General features: G+C 42.5%; 1 long non-coding RNA gene across 2 annotated transcripts in view; it reads right to left on the bottom strand.

Moving 5' to 3' along the window:
- Window positions 1-499: 499 nt before the first annotated feature.
- The window catches only part of LOC311588545, a 175,170-nt gene continuing 150,314 nt past the window's right edge, over window positions 500-25,355 (bottom strand). For both annotated transcript variants that reach the window (XR_014776249.1, XR_014776250.1), the window contains exons 2-4: window positions 3,050-3,180; window positions 1,854-1,991; window positions 500-611 (exon numbers count right to left, since the gene is read on the bottom strand). This is a non-coding gene — a long non-coding RNA (uncharacterized lncRNA). The remainder of the gene's footprint in view (window positions 612-1,853; window positions 1,992-3,049; window positions 3,181-25,355) is intronic.

The raw sequence follows: 25,355 nt of genomic DNA, 5'->3' as shown, positions 1-25,355 counted from the left end.
CACCTGCAACTCCAGCACCTGCAAAACCAGCACCTGCAACACTAGCACCTGCAACACCAGCACCTGCAACACTAGCACCTGCAACACCAGCATCTGCAACACCAGCACCTGCAACACCAGCACCTGCAACACCAGCACCTGCAACACTAGCACCTGCAACACTAGCACCTGCAACACCAGCATCTGCAACACCAACACCTGCAACACCAGCTCCTGAAACACCAGCACCTGCAACACCAGCATCTGCAAAACCAGCACCTGCAACACCAGCACCTGCAACACCAACACCTGCAACACCAGCACCTGAAACACCAGCACCTGCGCTGAATCCAGAGAGAACTGACGCCAGAAGCAGTTACCCTCGCCACATAAAACCCACCCTTTCCTCCCACTCTGCTCTCTGGTCACCCATGTCCAGAGCGGCTGGAGACAGCACTTCTGCAGGAGGGCTGGATATCCACCTACAGGAGCAAGAAACTGACCTCAGAGCCCCTCTTCTGCTGACTGGACAGCCTTAATCAGGTGGTGGTAGAGGATGAGGATGGAGCTGAGATAGACTGGAGGATTTTACACAGCACAGGTATAAACAGGAAATCATGTGTTCATTGGACCTTTTTGGATTTTAATGCAAAAACAACAGGATTAGTGAGGATTTTAAAAGAATAACTTTAAAAAAAATACTATGAAGCCTGCTGGAAAAAACTCAGGCAGGAAACAGGGATAGAAAGCAGAGGTACAGACAGCTAATAATGTTACTCTATGTTTACATTCCCGATTGTGGCTCATTTCATGCACAATATATATACACACACAGTGCTGCCTCGTGTACATTATGAAATCTCTCTTCACTGGCTGCTTTTGGAGGAAATTACATTTGAATGTCATGAATGAAATAAATTGCTTAGCCTGTAATTCCTCCCCTCTGACCAATAATACTACCCAAAAACCTCATACCCATCTTGCCTTGGAAGAAATTAGAAACTCTTTTTGTTTTATGGTGTCTGCTTGCATGTATATCTGTGCACCAAGTGTGCCCAGTGCCTGGGATTTCCAGAGTTACATCTTTGAGACTGGAGTTACAGATGGGAGCTGCCATGTGGGTGCTGGGAATCCAACCCACATCCTCAGAAAGAGAAGCCAGTGCTCTTCATACTGAGCATCACTCCAGCCCAAGATCACAGGCTCTTTATGAAGATGTCATCTGGCACACTGTGTCCAGGCTCATCACAGATACTGATTTTTTTTTCTGCTTTATTTTAACCAGTAAATCTGGAATCGTCTTAAAAGAAGCTGGTTCTGGTCCAACAGACAGTCTTGACGTCTCCATCCTGCCCTGCTTGCCAAGTGCTAGGAAGACAAGTTATGCCATCTCATCTTGCTGCACTTCTTAAGCCTGCTCCATTTCTACTTCCATTATTTTGGATCAATCTTTTGTTGCCTCAGCCTCATGTCCCATAACTACTTCAGAAGGTACCAGAAGACTCCATGAGGTCTGAGTGCTTTGAGATCTCCCAGAGCAATTATTTCTTAAGCACTACTCCACACAAGCACTCCGGGCACGCGGCAGGCAGCAAATTGTCCATCAGGAGCCCTGAACAGATGGTGGCGTGCCAGAAGCAAGAGAGGGGGCCTCGAAAAGACCCAAGGTGGCAAGTGCAGAAGGGATGCCCAGTACAAAGCTGTAGGCATGCTACATCTGGGCTTTGCTTTTCAGTTTGCACTTTTTCAATGGATATGTTGTAAGTTTGCAAACAAAAAAAAAAACCCCTGTATTTGTATACATGTCTAATACTGTCAGCATGGTTTACTCTGTTCAAGTTTCAAGAAGTCATTAGTACAAAAATACAACTCACTTTCTGGGGCAGACAGCTCAGTGGTTAAACTGTCTTGGTGCTTTTGCAGAGGACACTAGTTCACTTCCCGTCATCACCCACATTAGGTTCACACCAACTGTCCTTTCAGCTCCAGACAATCTAACACCGTCTTCCGGCCTTTGTGGGAATAGTTATGCAGGCATGTATGAATTCACACACACATATATATATAAATAAATAATAAGGTAAATCTTTTAAAAATAAATCACTTTCTAATTTGAAAATTATACAGTTTTTGAGACAGGATCTGATGTAGTACCACCCTCTGTCTCTGTCTCTGTTTCTCGTTTCTCTCTCCTCTCTCTCTCTCTCTCTCTCTTTCTCTCTCTCTCTCTCTCACACACACACACACACGTATATGTTATGTATAATCTATGTATAATATATGAATATATATCATTTAAAACATGTTTAAGTACATTAAAAATTATATATAACTTTATAGAGAGAAACATATAATACAGAGAGAGAAAATATATATATATATCCATGCTTAACTATATAATGTTAAAGGGAAAAGGAGGTACATGCAGCATGTATATATAATACTATATAGCCATGTCTCAGCTTGGGACTCTCAAATGTATTTGTGATGTTAATGGATAAATAAATAAAAGGAGTTATTCGAACAGCAAGGATACTTCACATTCATTAAATGATACAATTCATTATACAAAATCAGGGCAGTAAAAGGCTTATTTATAACTCAAGAGATATATAGGGCACCTTTTTTTTTTTTTAATCTTTATGTTTACCAAGGTGGATACCATCTTAACCTGAAGAATGAAGTGAACTTACTGCACGGTCCATGGGAATCTGAACATTGCAGTGGTCAGACATTGAGATTGGTCAGTGCCTACACCTTAAACCCCTCAAACTCTGCCATCTCCCGTTAGACCCTTCCATCTTTACACCAGGGTGCCTGGGACCAGAGAAATTGCTTGAAGTCTAACTTCTGCCTCAGGATTTACTTCTAGAAGAAACCAAACTCAAGAAGATTTCTGAGGCATTTGTAGAGGGATTATCACATGAGACGCTAAAATAGGAACTGAGTAAAATTTTGTAATGTGGACAAGATATTTCAGTAGGCCAGCCAATGAGCATTATTTTAGAAAGAAATAGAGTACAGATGCCCTCTGCTCCCACTTGAAGGAACAAGAAATGACAACTCTTACTGTGAGATGTGAAATCGGGAACATGGAAGTGGGCAGTGACTCAGTTCCAAACTGATGTCCTGGTAAATTCTACATGCAGGCCTTTGTCAGCCCCACTTGTGTGACATGTCCCAGGATGGAGCCATTGTCTTCTGTGGACAAATGATGTACAGTCAGCTCAAGTGTCCCCAGGAACCTCCTGTGGATTTCTCTTCTCCACCATGCCCCACAGCCCTGACTCCCTACCCATCCCTTCTTTAGATTTCTTTCAGTGTTATTTCCCTAAACTTTGTCTCCTCCTGTTTGTTCCTAAGTAACAGATCCAGAAATCCCATTAAACGCATCATCTACAGCTCTATCGATTAAATATAGCTGGGCTGACCAGTAGTAGTAGTAGTACATGCTTGCAATCCCAACACTTGGGAGAATCTTGAATCAAGGAGATCCTTGACTATGACAAATTGGGGCCAGCCTGAACTACATGAGACCCTGTCTCAAACACTGGGGCTGGTAAGATGATTCAGCAGTTAAGAGCAATTGATGTTCTGTCAGAGAACTGGAGTTCAGTCGCCAGCTCACATCTGGCAGCTCACAGCCATGGGCTCCAGGGAATTTGATGCCCTCTTCTGGTCTCTTTGGGCACCTGCACTTATGTGTGCACATGTGTGCTCACACACACATGCAAATAAAGATAAAAGCAATCTGTTGTTGTTGTTGTCGTCGTTGTTGTTTTAAATAGGTTCCATCTACTGGAATACAGAGAAACTTTTGTTGTCAACCATTTTCTGAAAATAAAAAAAAATAAAGGAACGCTGTCTTTGATCCCAAGAAAAATGAAAATAATTTAGATTGGCACATGGCATTGCATACACGTGGGAATAATAAAACTTATTTCTTAGCGGTAGAGTTGTAAGAAGCTTTGATTTCCTTTATTCTTTTATTTTACCTGATCCTCTAAGAGATACAACATAAACTATGCCAAGATAGTTTATCCTTAGAGTCCATACATTGCAAATCACTCTGAGAGCTCTTTTTATTCAATGTTTTACCCATAACAGGAACAAGAAATAGATGAATCCACCTACTTTTCAATTTTGACTCATTTCCCCATGATAGTCTTTTAAATTTAAAACATGTATGTACAAGTAGAAATAGCTCTCACTCTGTGAATTAGAAATACCACTCACTTACTTACATAAATAAAGAAACCAAATATTTTCATCTGGATATATATACATCATAAAAAAATCCATATCCACATTAATGAATGTTGAATTTATTCATGATAAAAACTATTAACCTGTAGAAATAAAATTGAGATAGCTATAACTATATAAAACAAATATAAAGGTAAATACATAAAAACAAAATAAATATAATTATATGAAATAAAATTAAGTAGTTACTTGACAGTTGTTTCAACTACAACCCCATTTACACCCTTACAAAATTCTTCAACAAAGTAGCGAAGACCATCTGGTGGGAGGAGGGAAAAAAAGGGCAACTACCAGGCTTCAGGACTAACCAGAAGATGCTGGAAATGGCTCTGTGGTTCAGAATGAGTTTCTAAGAAATCCCATCTATTTAAATCTTGGGTGCAGAGAAAGGAGAAGAAGAGCACATGAAACTCGAGAGCCTGCCACTGTATAAAGAAATAAAACACTAACACGTTGGGGTTTAGAAAGCAAAACCAAAAGGAAAGTCGACGTAGTTCCCACAAATCACCACAGCCAGAGACCATTGCAGAAGCTGCAGCAGCAGCTCCAAGGACAGCACTGCACATTCCAACCCCAGCACTCAGAGAGTGGGGCAAGAGGATCAACAGTTCAAAGTCCTCCACCCAGGCAAAGGCCTCCTGGGACTAGGTAGCCTTGGCTGCCCGAAACCCCATCTCCAACAGCAATGGTTTCTGAGAGGAACTGCTCACCACATACCAAGTTTTTTATCAAGTCACATAAAATTGCCTGTGTTGGATCGTTTCTTACAAAATAAAGGATAACTTTACTCATCTCAAACTAGTATGTTCTCTCAAGCATGTACAACTTCAGAACACTTCAAAATTTAACTACTGATTGTAATACTTGTCTTTAAAAACTGAATTTTACACTTAGGGACGCAGAGGCAGGTGGATCTCTGTGAGTTCGAGGCCAGTGTGATCTACAAAGCAAGTCCAGGAGAGCCAAGGCTGCCCAGAGAAAGCCTGTCTTGAAAAAACAAACAATCCAACAAACAACTGAATTTTTTTTAATGGTCTTATATTAGTTGTTTTTCTCATGGCTTTGATAAAATACTTGACACAGTCCCTGCAAAAAGAAGGAGAGAAGAAATAAAGGAGGGAAAATGTATTTTGACCAACAGTTTCAAACAACGTAGTCCATCACGGCAGAGAGGATATGCTGGACCACAGATGCTCATACCTCATGGCCAGAAAGTCCAAGAGTAAGGAAAGAAACAAAGAGAGATGGAGAGAGAGGAGACCAGGTACAAGATAACTACGGAAACTCATGTCCAGTGACCTACTTCCTAGAGCTACTCCCTACTTCCTAACGTTTCTAGAACTTTCCAAAATAGCACAGCCATCGAGGACCTCAGCCTTAACACTTGAGCCTGTGGAGACCATCTCATAGTCAAGTCATAACAGGCCATAGTACTTAATGATCTCAATTTCATAAGCTTGCTAAGAAGGAACAAACAGAACTCAATCCTTGGTTTTCAATTGGTGTTCAGTTCCACATAGTGAAGGTCCTGAGTATTTGAAACTCCGAGGATTTTTACAAAATAGAGATTTTTACTCAGAAACTAGTATTGAATGTGGACTTTAAAATGAAAAACAACTTGGCATTTATCACACACACACACACACCAATAAAAATAGAACTACTGCATGATCAAGTCATCTCACTTCTGGATGGGTATGCAAAGGAAATAAAAATCAATAGGTTTTGGATCTTTTGTTTTTGTTTTTGATTTTTGTTTTTCAAGGTAGGGTTTCTCTGTGTAGCTTTGGTTGTCCTGGAACTCACTGGGTAGACCAAGCTGACCTTGAACTCAAAGATAACTCCTGCCTCTGCCTCCCAAGTGCTGGGATCAAAGGTGTGCACCACAACCACCCTAAAAATTGCTGTGTTAAAGAGATGTTCATGTTTTCCATGGCAATGTTCACAACAGCTAAGATAGTGAACCAGTCAGGGCATCTTGATTGGTAAATGGATATAGACAATAAGACACGAACCACATGATCTCACTCATATGTGGAATTATAAACTATTGATCTTACAGAAGCTGAGAATAGAATGAGAAGGTTGAGTGAGAAATGGTTCAGGGAGATGTTGCTTAGATGATAAGGGTACCATCTAAAGATGTCCAGCATGATGACCACAGCTAATAGATGCTAGGGACTGAACTCGGGGCACTGTGTGTGCTAGGCAGGCACTCTGCCAACCAAGTCACATTCCCCAAACCCTTTTCTCGTTTTTCTTCTATTGATCTGGACCAGTCTGTCCAACCTCTAGATTAGAGGCTCCTTGAGGAATGGTCTAGAGCCCTCCTCTTTCCCTCTTCCCCTCCTACCTATCCCTGATCCCTTCCAAGCTCGTGGCATTAGTTTCTATATGGTAGCAAGTCTCAACTTTCTGTCCCTAGCCAATATGTGTTCTCCAAGATCAGATCTACACATCCCGCTCGCTGTCTACTTGACATTTCTACTTGGATCTGTTTCCCTCCCAAGTAAAAATTAGAAGTCCTTCTTGGTCTATATTCTTCATCTCTCTAAACAGCACCTCAGTCCTCCTCCTTTGCCAAAGTCAAAACTCTAGATGTAGTCTGTGAAAACTCCCCCTCGCGACACACTACAGCCATGACTAAGTACTCTCTGTTCAAAATAATGTGCCTTCGATGGTTAATTCTGTCAACATGACTAGATTTGGAATCACCATGGAAACACGCCTCTCAGTTTATCTGAGCATCTAGATTGGGTTAGTTAAGGTGGGAAGACCTATTCCAATTATGGGTGGCACTGTTCTTAGAAGAAAACTAAGTAACTGTCACCAACATATATATTCTCTCTCTCTCTCTCTCTCTCTCTCTCTCTCTCTCTCTCTCTTTCTCTCTCTCTCTCTCTCCCCCTTCCCTCCCTCTTTCCCTCTGTTTCCTGTCTATAGATATAATGAAGGCAGCTGCTCCAAGCTCCTGTCACCATGCCTGCCCTGCTCTAATAGACTGTACCCCTAGAACTGTAAGTCAACAAACCCTTTCTCTCTTACGTTGCTTTTATCACAGCAGGGAGACAAGCAACCAATACATAAAACTGGTGTGGAAAAGTGTGGCTGTTGCTGTAATGAACTCGACAAAGTGGTGTGCAGGTCGTTGGAAATGGCTTGAGGGAGGAATGCAGGTCGTTGGGAATCCAGCTAGAAGAGCCTTTAAATGCCTTTAGCATAACTTAATGAGTCATTCTGGTGGGAGTTTAGAAGATGAATATACCTTGAGAGCTGTAGTGATCCACCCCATGGGGTTTGAGAAGGAACGCAAACTCCCAATAGCACTCAGCCAGCGCCCATTTGTGTGATGTTCTGGCAAACACACTAGTGGCAATCTGCCCATGGCCTAAGAACTGGACTGAGATTAGATTTGGAAGTGAACTGATTTGCTTGTTGGAAGATATTCCAGACAAGGTAGTATCCATTCAGTGTCATAGCCACTGCCCACTACCCTTGCCCTGGTCTCAGCCTGGTCCACATAGCAAGCTACAGGCCAGCCAGTGTCCATAGTGAGACTTTGTCTCAAAGTAAATAAATAAACAAGTGTAATTTTTTTTTTTGCACAAGGCTCTCAGAGATTGCCTGAGTCTGAAAGGCTACTCTACACTTACACTTTTGATGGTTAGCACTGTTGAGAGCTAAAAGGATTTGATGAACTGAATACAGTTTGCATTGTGAGGTGACCATGATAGGGAAAAGAAGTGGAAAGTTGTGGTTAAAAGTGTCATGTTGACAAAGGGTGTGGAAATGGCTAATCTGGTCACCTTCACTGGACTTAGGACCAAAATGAACCCAGGCCTCTGAGCATCTATGGAAGGGACCTTCCAGATGGGTAAAGTGAGGTCGATGACCAACCCTAATTGTGGGTAGCACCATTCCATAGGCTGGAGTTGCAGGCTGAATAAGGAGAGCAGCATATCTCTATCTCTCTCTCTCTCTCTCTCTCTCTCTCTCTCTCTCTCTCTCTCTCTCTCTCCTCTCTCTGTCTCTCTCTCTCTCTCTTTCTCTCTTTCTCTCTCTCTCTCCCTCCCTCCCTCCCTCCCTACCTCCTTCACTCTCTTTCTGCTTCCTGACTACAGATGCCATGTGGCCAGCTGCCTCAAGTTCCAGCCACCATGGCTTTCCCTCTAGGATGGACTGAACCCTGGAATTCTTAGCCAATAAACCATCTCCCTTTGGGTGTTTGGTTTTGGTTTTGGTTTTGTCAAGTTTATTATATCAACAAGTAAGTAACTTAATGTCTAAACACATCTACTGCTTTCAGCATACACTGACATTTTCTAACCATGTCATCATTTACGAATTCTACGATAATAACACCAGCACCAAGTTTGATCTCTACAACAGTAAAAAGAAAAACAATGCTTCAGAGTATATGTAGGTGTGTGTATATATACATATATACATAACTTTCAGTGGTAGAGTACACACATAACATGTATAAGGCTGTGAGTTTAATATCCATTGCAGCTGAAAGTCAAAGTGAATAAAATTATAGGTCAAATCAATGCCAGGGGCAAAGTCTCTTGAATGCTCTGAGGGTGTCATCAAAGACCACCTGAATAATTGTGATCCATTCACTGCCCCACTGCTCGCTGGTGGCTACTTTCTGTCTTCTTGGCTCATCCTCCCACACTGGGCATCTGATATCTCCCGACCTGTCTACTTGCATCCTTCCCCAAGATTCTGTTTAGATGCTGCTTCTCTGTGGGGATTTTTCCCCCTGATCCTTCAAACTAAATTAGGTTCCTCTGTTTTGTTTTGTTTTTTTCTTCATAGTAACCTGCACCTTCCCCTTAAAGGGATTTCATAATTTTATTTATACTTGAGTGTCTTAATATCTCTCTCCTTCAGCTGTCTATAAATGCCATGCATCTGCTTTGTTTGCTCATATATCGAATGCCTGGGATAGTGCATAAAACATAACTGCTGCTTAATAAATATGTGGGAAATCTGCTCTAGCTCTAAACATTAATAATATATTTCTCTCCACAATCGCTGGTTTAGAAAAGAAAAGTACAAAATTTCCTCCCTCTGCCTGGAATTGTCTGCATTTTACTTTGATAGTTTTAGTTTTATTTCTTGCTGATCAGAAATTCTGCTTATAGTTGACAAATAACGAATTTTAAGGGGAAAATATATCTATTTACCATCATCATTTATTTATTATGAATGTAGTTTGAGAAATAAAAATCTTTCAGATATCCAGTAGGAAAACAGTAAGGCGGCGATTTAAGTTGAGAATTCACCTCCAGTTCAAGAGATTAGACCACAGACATACACTGCCAACTCCATCCAAAAGGCCAAGGAAAACGATAATTTTTAAACAAAAACAGGGTAAACTCACAATCCCACATCAAGGATTCGGCTGGTTTCTGTCTGGAGGGCTGAAATCAAGAGGACGGGTGCAGATGCAAACGGGGAAGAGAAGGAGGAAAGGGCTGCTGTCAAGAATGGACAGAGGTTGTAGGGCTGTGGGCCAAGCTCAGCGGTTAGCGCTCTTGCCTGGTGCTTGTGAGACCTTGGGTTTGAAGGCCGCACTTCAGGAAAGAAACCGTAAATGCAAAGACAAGACTGTGAGTGGTATAAGAGCAGCTGCAGGGAAGGTCGAAGCCATTTGTTACCGCACAGAACCAGAAGAACCGACTTGGAATCAAGAGTAGGAATGGGGCAGACACAGGCGATCCATCAAAGGGCTGCCGGGCAAAAGCTGCTGCACCAGCCTGCCCCGCCCCCTCACCCCCACTCGCCCCCGCCCCCCAGAGTGCTAAGCGACCCACAGGGGGTACATCCCTGAAATCAAAGGATTGGTCTCTAAGCACTGACTTGAAGGGCAGGATGGATGAGGATAGCTCAGAATTCATCACTGATTTAATCAGGGAGCAAGCCAGCTTGACTGTATATTCCAAGCTAAGAGACTCCCAGCTGACACACCCACCCGCATGCTGCACACAGGGAGTCAACCTTGCAACTTAAGGGGAAGCCTTGCTGGGATCAGCCCCGCACAGCAGGCCTGATACCTTGATGTATCAATCAAAGCCTCTGCTTAGAGCTCATCATGTACAGGGCACATGCCATACGGTATTACAGTGCTTATGAGTATTGTTGGAATAGGTAAACAAATTCATAAATGGTGAATGCTTCAAAGAACTTTCCCAGCAAAAAGACCACGCATCTCGAGCTTTGTTATGCAGTTTCTGGAATATAGGGCATTTGCATCTTTGCACAGGTTCCTTGCAGGACTTTTTCCTCTTTCTTTTCCCTTTTACTTTTTATTCTGTGTGTGTGTGTGTGTGTGTGTGTGTGTGTGTGTGTGTGTGTGTGTATACACGCACACACTCGATGTTATACATGCTTGTACATGTGTGTTTGCATGTGCCCACACCATTGATGTGCAGAAAGCTGAAGAGAATATTGGGTGTCCTCTACAGCTCTCTGCCTCAGAGTGTGTCGCTACACCTGGAGTTCACTTCAGTGAGGCTGGTGGCCCACAAACCATCCTAGTGACTTCCCTTGGCCTGGTTCCACTTCTAGTTTTATGTCACCATCACAATCCATCCAGGGTATAGTGTTCTCTCTGGCTCTCTCGCTCCTTCCCCCGCCCCCACCTCCCTTCCTCCCTAGTCTGTAACAGTTTGTTGCATTTACTCATGCCCATGCTTTGGATACATCCCTCACATTTCCTTTATTCACTTAAAAAAAAAAAAAAAAAAAAAAAAACATGGTCTGCCATCTGTCTTACCATCTCACCACCTTCTTATAGTCATTTGTGTAAGATTGTAGAATCAATTTTAATTAGCTTCTCTCCTTTTGTTTATCTAGCCACCAGACTATCAATCAGCCACTATATCCCTAGGAGCATCACATGCCTTAAACTGAAGCAGACACAGCATTTTGCCACTCCTCCACGTGGAAGGGATGAACAGGGTACTGAAACTGGCATTGGCAGTGTCCAAGAGGATGGGTCAGCTGACAGACCTCTGATGCCAAGCCTGACTATTTGAGTTCGATCCCTCAGACCCACCTGTTGGAAGGTGAGGACCGACTCCCGAAAGCTGTCCTCTGAGCTTTTCCTGCAAATCGTGGTGTGTGCACATGAGCTTGTGTGTGCATGCACGCGCACACGCACACACACACACAGAGACGAGGGAGGGAGGGAGGGAGGAAGGGAGGGAGAGAGGGGGAGGGGTAGAGAGAAGAGTGAGGAAAATGTAAGAAAAAGGGGATAAATATTTAAAGCTGTGGTTCTAACATACAGGTTGTGACAGTCTCAACAGTAAAACCAGGAAATGCAGAGTTCCAAACAGAAGCTTCGTCATGCCACGGCTTTGACACAAAGTGTTGAGTCGCCAGTTTCCCTATTAGAACAAAGAACAGACTGTGTCTTAGAGCGTCCCGCCTTGCGATCTTCCAGCCCTAGACGGTGCTGAAGACCCTTTCTCTAAGGCCGAGTCACTGTTACACAAACAACATTCTCCCTTCCAGAACGACCTTCCCTACACCGTCGACCCTCAGCCTCCTCAGAAAGCAGTTTTGAAGGCGCCTTCTACACGCAGTAGTCTTTGATTTCTCTAGCTCATGTCGCTTTCTCTCGACTTCTCAGAGCACTTGGCATCTGCAACAAAAGTCCACTTTAGTGCTGCCGTGGAAAGTGTTTGTTTTCGTTTAACACGTGTAATATCTGCTTGCCAAGCCTATAAGCATTTTAACATGTCCAGAAAATATTACGAACTTGAATTTCTCTGTATCCGCTGAGAACACCAGAAGGATGAGTACACGGTAGATGATTGATTAAAACAAAATGAAGGTCAAATCAGTCTAATTGGAAACACACCATACAAGAAACAAGCTTTACAATTCAGATGCGCCAAAGGTCCAAATGAGGCATAATATTTCAAAACAGTCAAGTGATGCTACAAGACAAGTCTTTACACAGTACACACACACACACACACACACACACACACACACTTTTATCCTATTTCCCATTTTTTAAAAAATGGCACAGGGAAGGATGAAAAACAACTGACCAATGGATATTTAAACACAGAGAGGAGCAATGGCCCAGTATGTTATTGCTTAGTATGGAGACTGTGAATAACACTTGAACATTGCAAAACACTAGAAGGATTTTTATAGTTATCATAAAGAGTTAATAAATATGTAAATAGATATTTTAACCTTATTTAAACTATATTAAACACTATAAACATATGTTAAACCATCACATGAACATCTATTCATAAAATGGATATGTTCTATGTATGTTTTAAAATACATAATTTTTTATTTAAATGTACTAATTTTCATTTTTAACTTATTTATACTCATTTAAATGTGTCTGTTGAGAGGGCCTGCAAAGTATGTACATGTGACTACAGGTTCCCAGAGAGGAACGAGCCATTTTTGGATTTGCCTGGAGCTAGAGGTTACAGGAGGTTGTGACCTTTCCTGACATGGGTGCTGGGAACCAAATTCAAATGCAATCTACATTATTTTAATGGATAAGCCAATCTCTACTGTCACATCTAGAATAAAAATTTTAACTAAATACATGTGCGTGTATGTGTGTGTTTATGACACATGTGCCAGGAATGTGGTTCAGTTGGTTGCATGCCTGCCAATCCTGCGCGTAGCCCTAGTTTGATCTGCAGCATTGCAGAAACTGGCTGGTGGCTCTCAAGAGATAATGGCAGGAAAGCCAGAAACTCAAGGTCATCCTCTTTCCTACATGGTAAGTCAGAGACCAGCATAAGCTACATGAGACCTTGTCTCAAAAAAATTAAGATGAAATAAAACGATGCATACGCCTGAAGGATGACGGGGTCGCATGTGTCAGGGTACTCGAACCACATGGTCAAGAATATACACTGCAATGTTAGGTCTGGATTTGATTGTATAATGTCATACTGACACTATATAGAAACAGAGAGACTCCATCTGCCCTTGGGTCTATCTGAAAACTGATTAGAACTTCATGATACTAAAGCGTGTGGGTCTCCTTCTCTATCCTTTTCTGCTTTAACCCCTTGAATTAGTCTCTCACTGAGCCCGGAGCTCAGCTGTCAGCCAGCAAGCCCCAGCAATCCTCCTGCCTCGGCCCCTTCTCCCACAGCCCTGGGGTCACAGGCGCACTAGGACATGTCCCGCTCTTTGACACTGGCTGTGGGAATCTGAACGCAGTTGCTCCTGTGCAGTACTATAGGCCCCGGGAAGGCAAATCTGTGTTTAACCGTTCACCATTGTGTTCACAGGGAAAAAAGGATGTGATGTGTCCTGCAGCCCACAAGTTAAAAGACAATATTTTAATCCATAACCTATAACTGCTATTGTGGTTTCCTTGTTGAGTGTTTTTTTTTTTCTTGTTGAGTGTTTAAATGCGAATCAATTTAGGGATTGTCACCTTATTAGCAGGTAATTTTGTAGATTACAGACAATGAGTTTTAAAGGACAACAAGGATAAAAGTGAAATTCATAGGGAATCCCAGCACCCATAAATAAACAGTCTCTTGCATTCGATTAACCTGGCTGCAGGCTGCCTGTTAGCTCATTTCTTTCATCAAATGCATAAATACAGAGCAAATACCCCTTTGTTTGCCTTTCACATATCCTCAACATGGCAGCCTAATTGCCTCTCTATGGTTTACTAAAGAGCAAGCGATGGACGAGCTGTGTGTCTCATTCGCCTCAGCATTCCTTAGGAGGTACTACACAGCCATTACGCAACCGGCATCCTTAAATAAAATTCCGAACCACCAAAATGCCCTTTTTAATTAGAAAGACGGCTTCTCATTCAAGCCACTACACGTGCATGAAACGAAAATATTAGCATGTGCCACTCGCAAGCAGAGCACCAAGATAATTAGTGTAATGGAAAAGTTCGTTTCAGTCAAGAGATCTTTTCTGTTTCAAGCTTATGGAGCTGGTTGTTTCAGAGGCACTGGGACCAGGCACAAAATACCTCGCTAGCTTTGCTGACAGACTCAGTCAGCCTCTCGTGTGAGCTGGCTGGGGTCCTAGAAAGGTGGTCCCCGTGTGTGGGTTTCCTCAGCCCCCATAGTCCTTGGCTGTCTCTGGGGATGGCGTCCCACGGTGCCCACAGAGCTTCTCCCTATTCTAGGGCTTTGCTCACTTACTGGGGAGCTGACGCCCAGAAATGTATCTGCTTTTACATCTTTCATTTGTAGAAGTTGTACATGTTTTCCGGATGATCTTCTTTTAATCCAGTAATCCTTATCTTCCTGTTTCCACATGTTCTTCTTCTTCCTTCCTGTTAAGGCCGTATTACTTTAACTTTTAATATCCCCGTGTTTGTGGTGAAAATGGCGACCAACCTTTCCTACATCTATTTTTTTTTTAGCCTATGTACCCATTTTTTCTAGATAAAATGAAAATATTGTATATGTACAGATAAATGTAATTTGTGATGAAAAATAATAAATGAATACTAAGTGTCTGTTCATGGTCTTATATATTTATTTTATCTTTAATTACATGTATGGGTGAGGGTGTATACTTGAGTGCAGGCCCCCTCAGAGTCCAGAGTGGACAGAGGATTCCTTAAAGCTGGAGTTCTAGGTGGTTGTGAGCAGCCCAGTGTGCGTCACGGGAACTGAACTCAGGTCCTCTGTGGGAGCAGTGTGCACTCTTAACTGCTGAGCCAGGCCCCAGCCCCGTGTGCGCTCACTACTAAAATTATAAAATAGTATTGCAACTTAAAGGGTTACTGAAACAACTAGATGATAGAAGATGGGTGATAGATGGATAGATGAATAAATGATAGATAGATAGATAGATAGATAGATGAAAGATAGATAAATAGATAGATAGATAATAGATGGATAAATAGATAGATAGATAGATGATAGATAGATAGATAGATAGATAGATAGATAGATAGATAGATGATAGATAGATAGATAGATGATAGATAGATAGATAGATGATAGATAGATAGATAGATAGATGATAGATAGATAGATAGATAGATAGATAGATAGATGATAGATGACAGAATAAGTAGACAGATATAGAAAGTTGAAATTTGTCCGAAATGAACTGATGTCACCACCTGTAGACAGTCGGGAATATTGTGCTCAGACCTGGTACAAGAAAGACAACAGATTTGGCTTCTAATGGCGCCTCTGATGAGGGACTCACCAGACCATGCACATACAGAACAAATGAAGTTGGAACAGCATGCTGTGTGAACTACTGCAGTTTGTGGGGACTAGAGTGATTCCCAGGGATGTCCTTTCTGTAAAGTGACTTGGCGTTACAGGCCTGGGGACAGATACCAGAAGAGCAGAGTGTTTGGAGTTTCTGTGTGAAATCTGAGACTTGCGCCAGCCTTAGAGCAACAGAGCCACAGAAAAAGCTAAACCAGTCATGGGAGTTTTGAGCTCTCCAACCTGGCGATATTACTAGCAGAGGTCGGGGCACAAGAGGTGGACACATCATCTACAGAATGGTTCCTCAAATCTTAACCCTGGACATGAAGAACACTACCAACCTGGCCTGTGCCCACCCCCTCAGCTCTTACTGTGGAGCCGCCCGGAAGTGCTACTTCTCCGGGGTTCTGTGAAGAAGCAGACAACCCACCAGGCTCTGCTGGCCCAACTCTGAGCCAACTAGGTAGCCATAGGCAGCCCCTTCATGGCCCTGGCAAACACCAAGAAATCTTCCCCTAAGTGACTTCACTCAAAGAAGCTGACAGAAGCAGAAAAGTAGCCCTGTCTTACTCCTGTGAATCTGGAAATAAATCCATACACTTGCATATAACTGATTTTTTTTTTACAAAGTTAGCAAGAATGTACTGGATATCCACACAGAGAAGAAAGAGCCTAGACCCTTCCTCTCACTGTTTAACAGCTCAAAGTGAATCAAAGACTTAAACCAGAGCTCCTTGAAGAAAATACAGCGCAAATGTCTCAGAACATTATCCCAGACAAATATATCTTGGCTTGATCCCAAAAGCAAAAACTGGCAAACGGGATTCACTAAAAACCTGAACAACAAAGGAAGTGATTAACAACCAAAGAGACAACCTACAGAATGAGAGGAAATATTTGAAAACTTTCGCCCATCAGGGGACTAATAGCCAGAACATAAAGGGAACACCACATGGGCTGAGGACGTAGCTCAGTGAAGAGCATTTACCTAGTGTGTGGGAGGGCCTGGATCCAACGTCCAGTAACACAAAAGAAAATAATGTGATTTTAAAATGGGCAAATGATCTGAGTAGACATTTTTTCTAACAAGATATATAGAGATATATAAATGTCTCTCAGGTATATGATAAACAACTCATTATTGTCAGGGAAATGAAAAATCATACTAGTGATATATCTATCAGATTAACCCCAGAAAGAATAAATACCATCAAAAATAATTTTTTAAAAGTGATAGATTAGGGTGAAGAGATGGCTCAATGGGTGAAGTGTTTGCCACAAAATCTTGAAAAACTGAGTCTGATTGCCAGAACCCATGTAAAATGCAGGAAGTGATGGAAAGCACCAGTGATGCGAGTGCTGGGGAGGGAGTACAGAGACAGGTAGATCCTCGGGTCTCACTGGTCAGACAGTCTACCAAAAACAGGAAACTCTGAGTTTGGCTGAAGACCCTAATCTTAAAAAATAAGGTGTGGACACTTATGCTTCTAGATAGGAGGCTGGCATAACCGCTCTGAGAGGCTTCATTCAGCAGCCGATGGAAACAGATGCAGAGACCCACAGCCAAACATTAGGACAGAACTCAGGGAGTCCTATGAAAGAACTGGGGTATCAATTAAGAGAGTCGGAGGGATCAATGACCCCATAAGAAGACCTACAGAGTCAGCTAACCTGGGCCTATGAGGGCTCACAGAGAATAAACCACCAACAACAGAGCATGCACAGACTGGTCCTTAGCCCTCCTGCATATATACAGCAGATGGTCACCTGGTCTTGGGCAATGTGGATCCCCCAACAACTGGAGTGGGGGCCTCTCTAACTTTGATGTCTCCCTTTCCCCTAACTGGGCTTCCTTGTCTGGCCTCAGTGAGAGAGGATGCTCCTAGCTCTGCAGCAACTTCATGTGCCAGGGCGGGTTGGTATCCATGGGGAACATCCCCCTTCTCTGAGGAGGAGAGGGGAGATTGGGTGGTAGGAGTGTATGGTGGGGGAGGGGCTGGGAAGAGAAGAGCGGGTTGCAATCAGGATGTAAGGTGAGTAAATAAATAAATTTTTTAAAAGTAAGGTGGAGAGCAATGGAGAAGAAGACCAAAGTCAACATGTGGCCTCCATTGTCCATACACAAAACTTGCTAGCCATCCATCTGATCTGACAAAATGGCAGGTCCTGAAACTACCACCATCACCCTCTCCCTCCTCCCCCCCTTGCTCCCCCCTCCCATGGTAATTTCAGTGATAAATGTCTTCATAGGCTAAGAAAGTTTTAACACCTGGTCCTCAGTTGGATTGGGAACCCACTGTTGTTTGGGGAGGTTGTGGAACCTTGCTAGAAGAAGCACGTCACTGAGGGGGAAGGATTATAGCTTTACCCCACTTCCAAGTTAGACTCTCTGCTTTGTGTTTGAGTTCAAGGTGTGAAGGTGTAATCTCTCCGCTTCCTGCCCCAGCAGCCTTCTAGCCACACCTCCTCTGCCATTATGTACTCTCCCTCTGAAACCACAAACCAAAAATAAACTCTTTCTTCAAAAGTCATTGGGGTCTGGGTATTTCATCTCAGCAACAGAAAGTAACTAATATACCTCATCTCAAAAAACTAAGGTGGAGCGAGGTGTAATTGTGTACCACTTTAATCCTAGCGCTCAGGAGGCATAGGCAGACAGATCTCGAGTTTCAGTCTAGCTTGGTCTACACAGTGAATTCTAGGCCAGCCAGGACTGTCTCAAAATGCTAACCAATTAATAAATTAATAAGGTATATAGGAATAGAGGAAGACACCTGGCATTGACATTTGGCCTCCTCTATGCATACACACACTCTCATACACAATGCAATTTCAAAATGTTTTACAGATTTGGTGTTAGGATGACCTTCCCCCATGTTGAGGTGTGTCCCTACATTTTCAATTGTTAATTCCATGCTGGCAGAGAGCTAAATGTTGGCAAGATTTGGGCATTGTAATTTCTATGGCACATCACCAGTTTCCTACCAACACCAGCATCATTGTCTTGATGCTGACTGGTTCAAACTGGTTATGTTTTGTATAATAAAGAACTATGGTCAACCTGGGGCAGGAAGTATGGGGGCAGGACTTCCTGGCAGAGAGAACAGATGAAGGAGACTCGAAGAGGAAGAGCTGGGCAGACAAAGAGAGACATGGAAGAAATCAGAGGGGACTGAACAGGGCTGTAAGCAGGTAGTGAGAATGACATGGGGAGATGGAATGGCAGAAAAGTGAAGATAAGTTTAGATGAGCTAGCTGATACACTGCTCCAGCATACGGCCAACAGCTTTAAACTAAATAGAAGTCCTTGTGTCTTATTTAAACTGCAAGCAGGTCATAAAAGCACCACAATAATTCAGAACGACAAATAATACATATTTCTTCTAATATGTGAAAACTAAGTTTATGTGCGTGTGTGCACGCGTGTTTCACAAAGTTAGAAGGGGCATCATGAAAGAGGAAGAAGAAATATTAGGAGACATGGTAAACCACTACATCCTGCATGGTCTGGTCTTAGAAATCTGACTAAGGAAACCAGGGAGTGAAGAAAGGACAGACAGACAGACACTTGTACAGAAACCCTGGTTAGGGAGAGCTGTGCCCATTGTGATGGAGCAGTCGCACCTCCAATTGTTTATTGTACACAGCACTAGGAGGAGGAGTTGGCTGGTCTCAGTAGGCGTTCTCTGTGGGCTTCAGTCTCAGGCTGTGACATCCTGGAGGATGGAGCTGCAGTTGCTACTTTTGCACACATGGATCATTCATTCCTAAAACACAGACTTAGTCCAGAAGGCAGCTTCACCATCTTCCTGAGCCCAGAAGAAGAAAGGTAATCAGCTAGGGAAGAGTAGGTAGAGGAAGGAATAGAAGAAAGCAATGAATGAGGGCAAAACGCAACAACACAGATTTATGAACATGCTGTGGTAAATCCTAGTCTTTTGTAGTCTAAAAATTAGCTTAAAATGAATAAAAATAAAATGTATTCATGCAGATGCAGTCACAGAGAGAGAGAGAGAGAGAGAGAGAGAGAGAGAGAGAGAGAGAGAGAGAGCTTTTAAAGCTTTGGTTGAGTGATAATTCAGCTGGGAAACACTTCACATTTTTTATCAAGCAACTTGCTCTAAAATCGTGCCTTAGTCATTTTTCTGTTGCTGTTATAAAAATACCCTGACAAAAGCATTTTACAGGAGAAAGTTCTGTCTTATAGTTACAAAGGCTTATAGTCAGCCCTTGATGGGAAAGGTATGGCGGCAAGTTCATGAGGGCCAGCTACAAAACCTCAAAGCCCCCACCCAGTAACTCTCTCCCTGCAGCAAGATTTGTCTCCTAAAGATTTCATAATCTTCCTAAATGTTAAAACATTGAGTCTATGTGGAGACAGTCAACATTCAACTCACAATGATTTACAATGCCAACTCCAAAAATTGTTCAATAAAATTCTAGTTTCTGTGTTTTGTTCATTTGTGGTGGAGTCTCATTATGCAGTCTAGACTACCCTCCAATTCATGGTCCCTTGCAGGAACCTCCTAAGTGCTGGGATTACAGATACCACTACACTCAGCTAAATTCTAGTCACTTAGATTAGATAAAATGAACATTCGCAGAAAGGATGCAGACTCCTCTCCAAAATTTGGTTGATACATGTGATTAAATTCAAGAGCTCAGTAAAAACCTAGAAGGCCACTGAGCAATAGGCAATGAAGAGAGAAAAGAAGAGTTATTTGTAGGCTTAAATATTTTTCAAAAACCTACTTTATTTAGGGTTCTTAAATACTTCTACCTTCTTTCTGACCTACCTACTGGAGATGGGAGAGAAAGAAGGTTAATAGGAAAAGGGGTTGTGGAGCTTTTTAGACATAGGCCCTTTGGGGGCGATTCCACTATTTGTTGTCACTATACCAGCAGTCCAATCAAATGGCAAACACAAAACAGCAAAAGGAATAAGTCTCAGTGGCATGACCCAGCAGAAACAGCAAAATTCTGCCACACCAGCACTAGTCATCAGAAGCAATAAGACTTAGCCAGAGTGCCACCAGACATTCTTTGAAGCATTTCTCTCTGTGAAGTGTAGAAAAATGAAAACCAACAAAGCAATGTGAATCATTGCAAAACATAGCAATACAAAACTCAGTGTCCGTGGGCTTCTATTTATCCCTTCCCAAAGTCCACACAAGGTAAAAGACATGTCCCTCTCAAAGACAGCTTCCAGAAAAAATCACATGCCTTCTCACATGTCTGTTTTCAGCTAACAAAGATCCGGAGTCTGTTTTCAGTGGTGGAAAAACACTCCCACATTCCACACTTGAGACCAAAGCAAAAAAACAAAAACAAAAAATAACAACAAAAAAAACAACAACAAAATCCATATTACACAACTAAGTATTCAAAGACCAGAAACTTCCACTTCGATTATTATGAAAAACAGTAAAGAAAAAAAGGAGGTACAAACCCTTATCCTGTAGCTCCAGAAGGAAAACCCAGCGTAGCACTTAAGTTAATCAGACCTGAACTTGGAGCATGTACCAAAACCTTTCATTAAAATCTGATAATAGAAAGGCCTTACTCGTCTTTGTTAATATAAAAGATTGTTCGTCTTTGTTACTCCTCACTAATCCTATGAATGTTTAAAATTATGTAACACATAATTTTGTAGTTATATCTAATATGCATACCATATGTGTGCCAAACTTATCTCAATAAATCTTTCGTTGCCATTGAATGAGGTTGATCATCGTTCCCCAGATAGTTGGAAACAAAGCACCATCCATTGACAGTTTGAGAAAGATTTTTTTTTTATCAGTCCTTGTGAACATGCGGGTTCATGTGAAGAATTCAAAGACAATCAAACAATACCAGCAGTAAATGAGTAAAAACTACTAGCTTTTAGTTCGTTTTGGGTTTCATCTGTTTGATGTGACTATCACAGAATAGCTGAGACTAAGCCATGTATCAACACTCGAGAATCTCTATTGTACGGCAACATGTCCAAAATCTCTGGCTGGACCTGACTGGCATCCCATGGCCAGACACAGCTCAAGTCCTCTTCACTGATAGAAGCAGCTTCATCCAAGATGGCACAAGGTCCTCGGGGGCAGCAACTGTAGACTTTAATGGAAAAGTTCGCGCAGAAGCGCTGTCCACAGGGACCTCAGCACACAAAACTGAGCTCATTGCTCTAATTAAGGCCTTGCAATTGGCTAAAGGGGGCATTGTTAATATCTTTACAGACAGCAGACATGTGTTTGCAATGGCATATGTGCATGGAGCCATTTATAAAGAAAGAGGCCTCCTCACAGCAGAGGGAAAGACTGTCAAAAATAAAGAAAACTTAAGCCTTTTAGAAGATTTATGACTCCCTCTCAAAGTAGATATTATTCATTGTCCAGGTCATCAGAAAGGAAATTCACCAATAGCCCAAGGAAACCAGGAGGCTGATCAGGCAGCCAAGGAGACCGCATTAAACCTTTCCCAAGTCTTGGTACCATAGTGCCACTCTTAAACTCCCAGTCTCACCTCAATATGATGAGGAGGACAAAAAAGGATATGGCCAGATGCCAAGGAGTCTATCAAAAGGACAGATAGCTTCACACTGCCAATGATTGGATCAACCTCCCTAAAGACTTTGCTCAACAGCTTATCCATAAGATTCACCAGAATACTCACCTGGGCCAAAGAAAAATCAAAGAATTATTAAGAGGAGCCAAATACGAGATTTTTCATTTAGGTGGTGAGATGGTTGATAAAATCATCTCTCATTGTTCTTTATGCCAGGCTGTCAATGTCACTGGCTCAAATCAAGGACTAGGGTAAGAGGCCAACACCGAGGGGCCAATTGGGAAATAGTTTACACTGAAATAAAGCCAGGAATGTATGGCTATAAGTATTTTCTAGTCTTTATAGATACCTTCTCAGAGTAGGTAGAAGCTTTTCTACCAAGAAGGAAACCGCCAACATGGTGGCCAAGAAGATAATGGGAAACATCATACCCAGGTATGGATTGATCACTCTCAGAGGGGCAGACAACACACCGGCCTTCATCTCTCAGGCAACCCAGGGACTTATAAATGCATTGGGGGTAAATCGGAAACTTCAATATGAATAAATCATACACACACACACACACACATATATATAATAGGAAACTTCATTGTACTTATCGTCCCTAAAGCTCAGGCCAGGTAGAGAGGATGAATCAGACATTGAAGGAGGCACTATTAAAATTAACCATTGAAACTGACGGTGACTGGGTGGCCCTCCTCCCATATGCATTGTACAAGGCTAGAAACCCCTTATACTTTAGGCCTTACACCCTTTGAGATCCTCTATGGGAGGCTCCCCTGCCCTTCTTCCCAATCTTTACTCTGAGATTGTTGCTGAATTTGATAGCCAAAATTTTCTAGAATCTCTACAAGCAATGCACAGGCCTCAAAAGTCTTTGGCCTTTCATGAAAGAGATTTCGGAGTCTGCTCCACCTTCTAACCCACGTGGCTTTGAACCAGGTGATGAGGTCTGGATTAAGAGAAACAGCCATAAGACTTTGGAGCCACGCTGGAAAGGGCCTCACACAGTGATCCTGACCACACCATATTGGGATACCAGGAAAACTTGGGGGTTGTAACATATCCTGGATGGACAGGGGCCATTGATGGGAATCAAGCGGATTTCTGATTAGTAACCAACTAACAATTCTAATGCCAATTCAAAAACAAACTTTAGGTCCTAATAAGGAACTGTCTAAACCAACTCAAAACCTACCCCAGGTAGAGCCTAAGCCCACCTGGAAACAAGAGTTAACAACTGAGTCATCCTGGACCTGACCCACCCTCCTCCCAGGCCCAACTCACAATTCAGGGCCCCTAATGCTACTAGAAGCTACCTACCAGGTTTTAAATATCTCCAGACCAGACCTTACTGAGGCTTGCTGGCTATGCCTAGATGTTGAGCCATTTTATTATTAAGGTATTGCTGTAACAGCGACTTATTCCATAATGCCCAGGGTTTCAGCCTATAGATGGCAAAAGTCAGGCAGAAAGAAGCTCACTCTGCAGGAAATTGCTGAAAAAAGTCTCTGCTTAGGAAGTTCAGTTCCGAAGGTTCTCTCATCTCTGTCATACAGTCCAGACACCCGGAGACACCGGGTGTATCATCCCACCTGAAGATACTTGGTGGGCTTGTACCTCTGGAATAAGTTCTTATGTACGCACTGTAATCCTAAATGGTACCGATGATTTCTGTGTTCTAGTCCAGCTGGGCCCTAAGGTTACCTATCATCCTAGAAATGAGATTTATCCCCATCAAAGGGCAGTCACCAGTAGGGTAAGAATAGAGACTATTGCAGCCTTACATTTGTCATCTCATAGGCACTGGGGTAGGAGGAGCCTTAGGGACGGGAGCCGAGGCCCTTGTGTACAAGACAAAAAAAATTACCAATACTTCAGGCCAGCCATGAGTGCAGATATAGAACAACTGGAGAAATCCATGGCTCATTTACAAAAATCACTTTCTTCTGTAGCTGAAGTAGAATTGTAGAACAGAAGAGGCCTAGACCTATTATTTTTACAACGGGAAGTTTATGCACAGCCCTAGGAGAAGAATGTTGTTTCCATGTCGACCGTTCTGGCATAGTAAAAGGAATCTATGGCCCTTGTTAGGAAAAAGTTACAAGAAAGGAAGCAAGAACGAGAACAATATCAAGGTTGGTATGAATCCATGTGTTACCTGGTCCCCCTGGCCAGTGTACTACACTAATCTCAGCCCTCACTAGACCTATTATCCAATTATTGCTTGCTCTCACTTGTGGCCCATGCATCATCAATGTTTCGGTTAGACATGTCAAGGGATGCATCTCTACGGTGCAATGAGTGATCTTGAAACAATACCAACCCATAAGTACATCTCTACCATTTGAGTTGGAACATTTCTCAAGGATGGAAAATGAGGGGACCCTCAGAAACCCCAAGAGATCTCTCAAAGACCCCAGACTGTTTGACTCGTCTGACTCCTTGACAGGCTTCAGTTCTCCACTCTGCCTGACCAGGCCTGAATTTCTGTTTCTTGGAATTCAGAAAAACAATTCCTAAATAAGCCCCACATGGGCAGACAGGTCAGGCTGACTGAACGTAATATTTATCGCCTTGTTATTCCCTGAAAAGAATAACAACCTTTCAAATGAATGGTCAACATCTAAGGAGAAGCTAAACCTCTGTGACTCAACAAAATCCCCGGTAACTAGGAAAAGTCCCCAAACTGATAGCCAATCCTGAATCCTCCCATGTACTCTGACTCACTTCTAACAAATCAGTTTAAAGGTTACCATAAAACCTCCTGACTGACTATAAATTGAGCCTGTGTGCTCACTTTGTGGTCACCATTTTTAAAAGTATCAATCCCTGCATGCTGGAATTTCTGCAGAATAAATGTTCTTTGTTTTTGCATACTACTTGAGTGTGCTGTCTTCCTTCAATGATTCTTGGACCCTTACAATTTCTTTTTATAGTTCTTGATATGGGTAAGTCCAAGATCAAGAAGCTGACATCTACAGAGCGCGTTCTTGTTAAGCCATGCCATGGCAGAAGGTGGGAGGGCAAGAAAGTAAAAGCATTTGCTTTTATACCAAATTCACTCTCACAGTAATGAGCCTGACCCATGTATGATGGAAGACCACTCTTGCCCTACTCATCACTCCCCTCTGCATGGAAGCATTGGAGAGTGCATTCCTAAAGCGTGACCTTTGGTAGGCATCTTCACCACAGGAACTGCTAAAGCGCCCTCCTCCTCCTCAACTGCAAATTTGTTATTCTATGCCTAAGTATTTAAATTCCCAAAGCTCTAGAAGTGTTAAAAGTTCCTACCCTTCATCCCTCCCTACCAACATCGTCCCTAAGCCCTACTCTCAT

The sequence above is a fragment of the Acomys minous genome (assembly GCF_964271855.1).
Source record: "Acomys minous genome assembly, chromosome: 17".
Taxonomy (NCBI): Eukaryota; Metazoa; Chordata; class Mammalia; order Rodentia; family Muridae; genus Acomys; species Acomys minous.
Note: the sequence above shows the minus strand (reverse complement) of the source record. Positions and strands in the feature narration are given on the sequence as shown.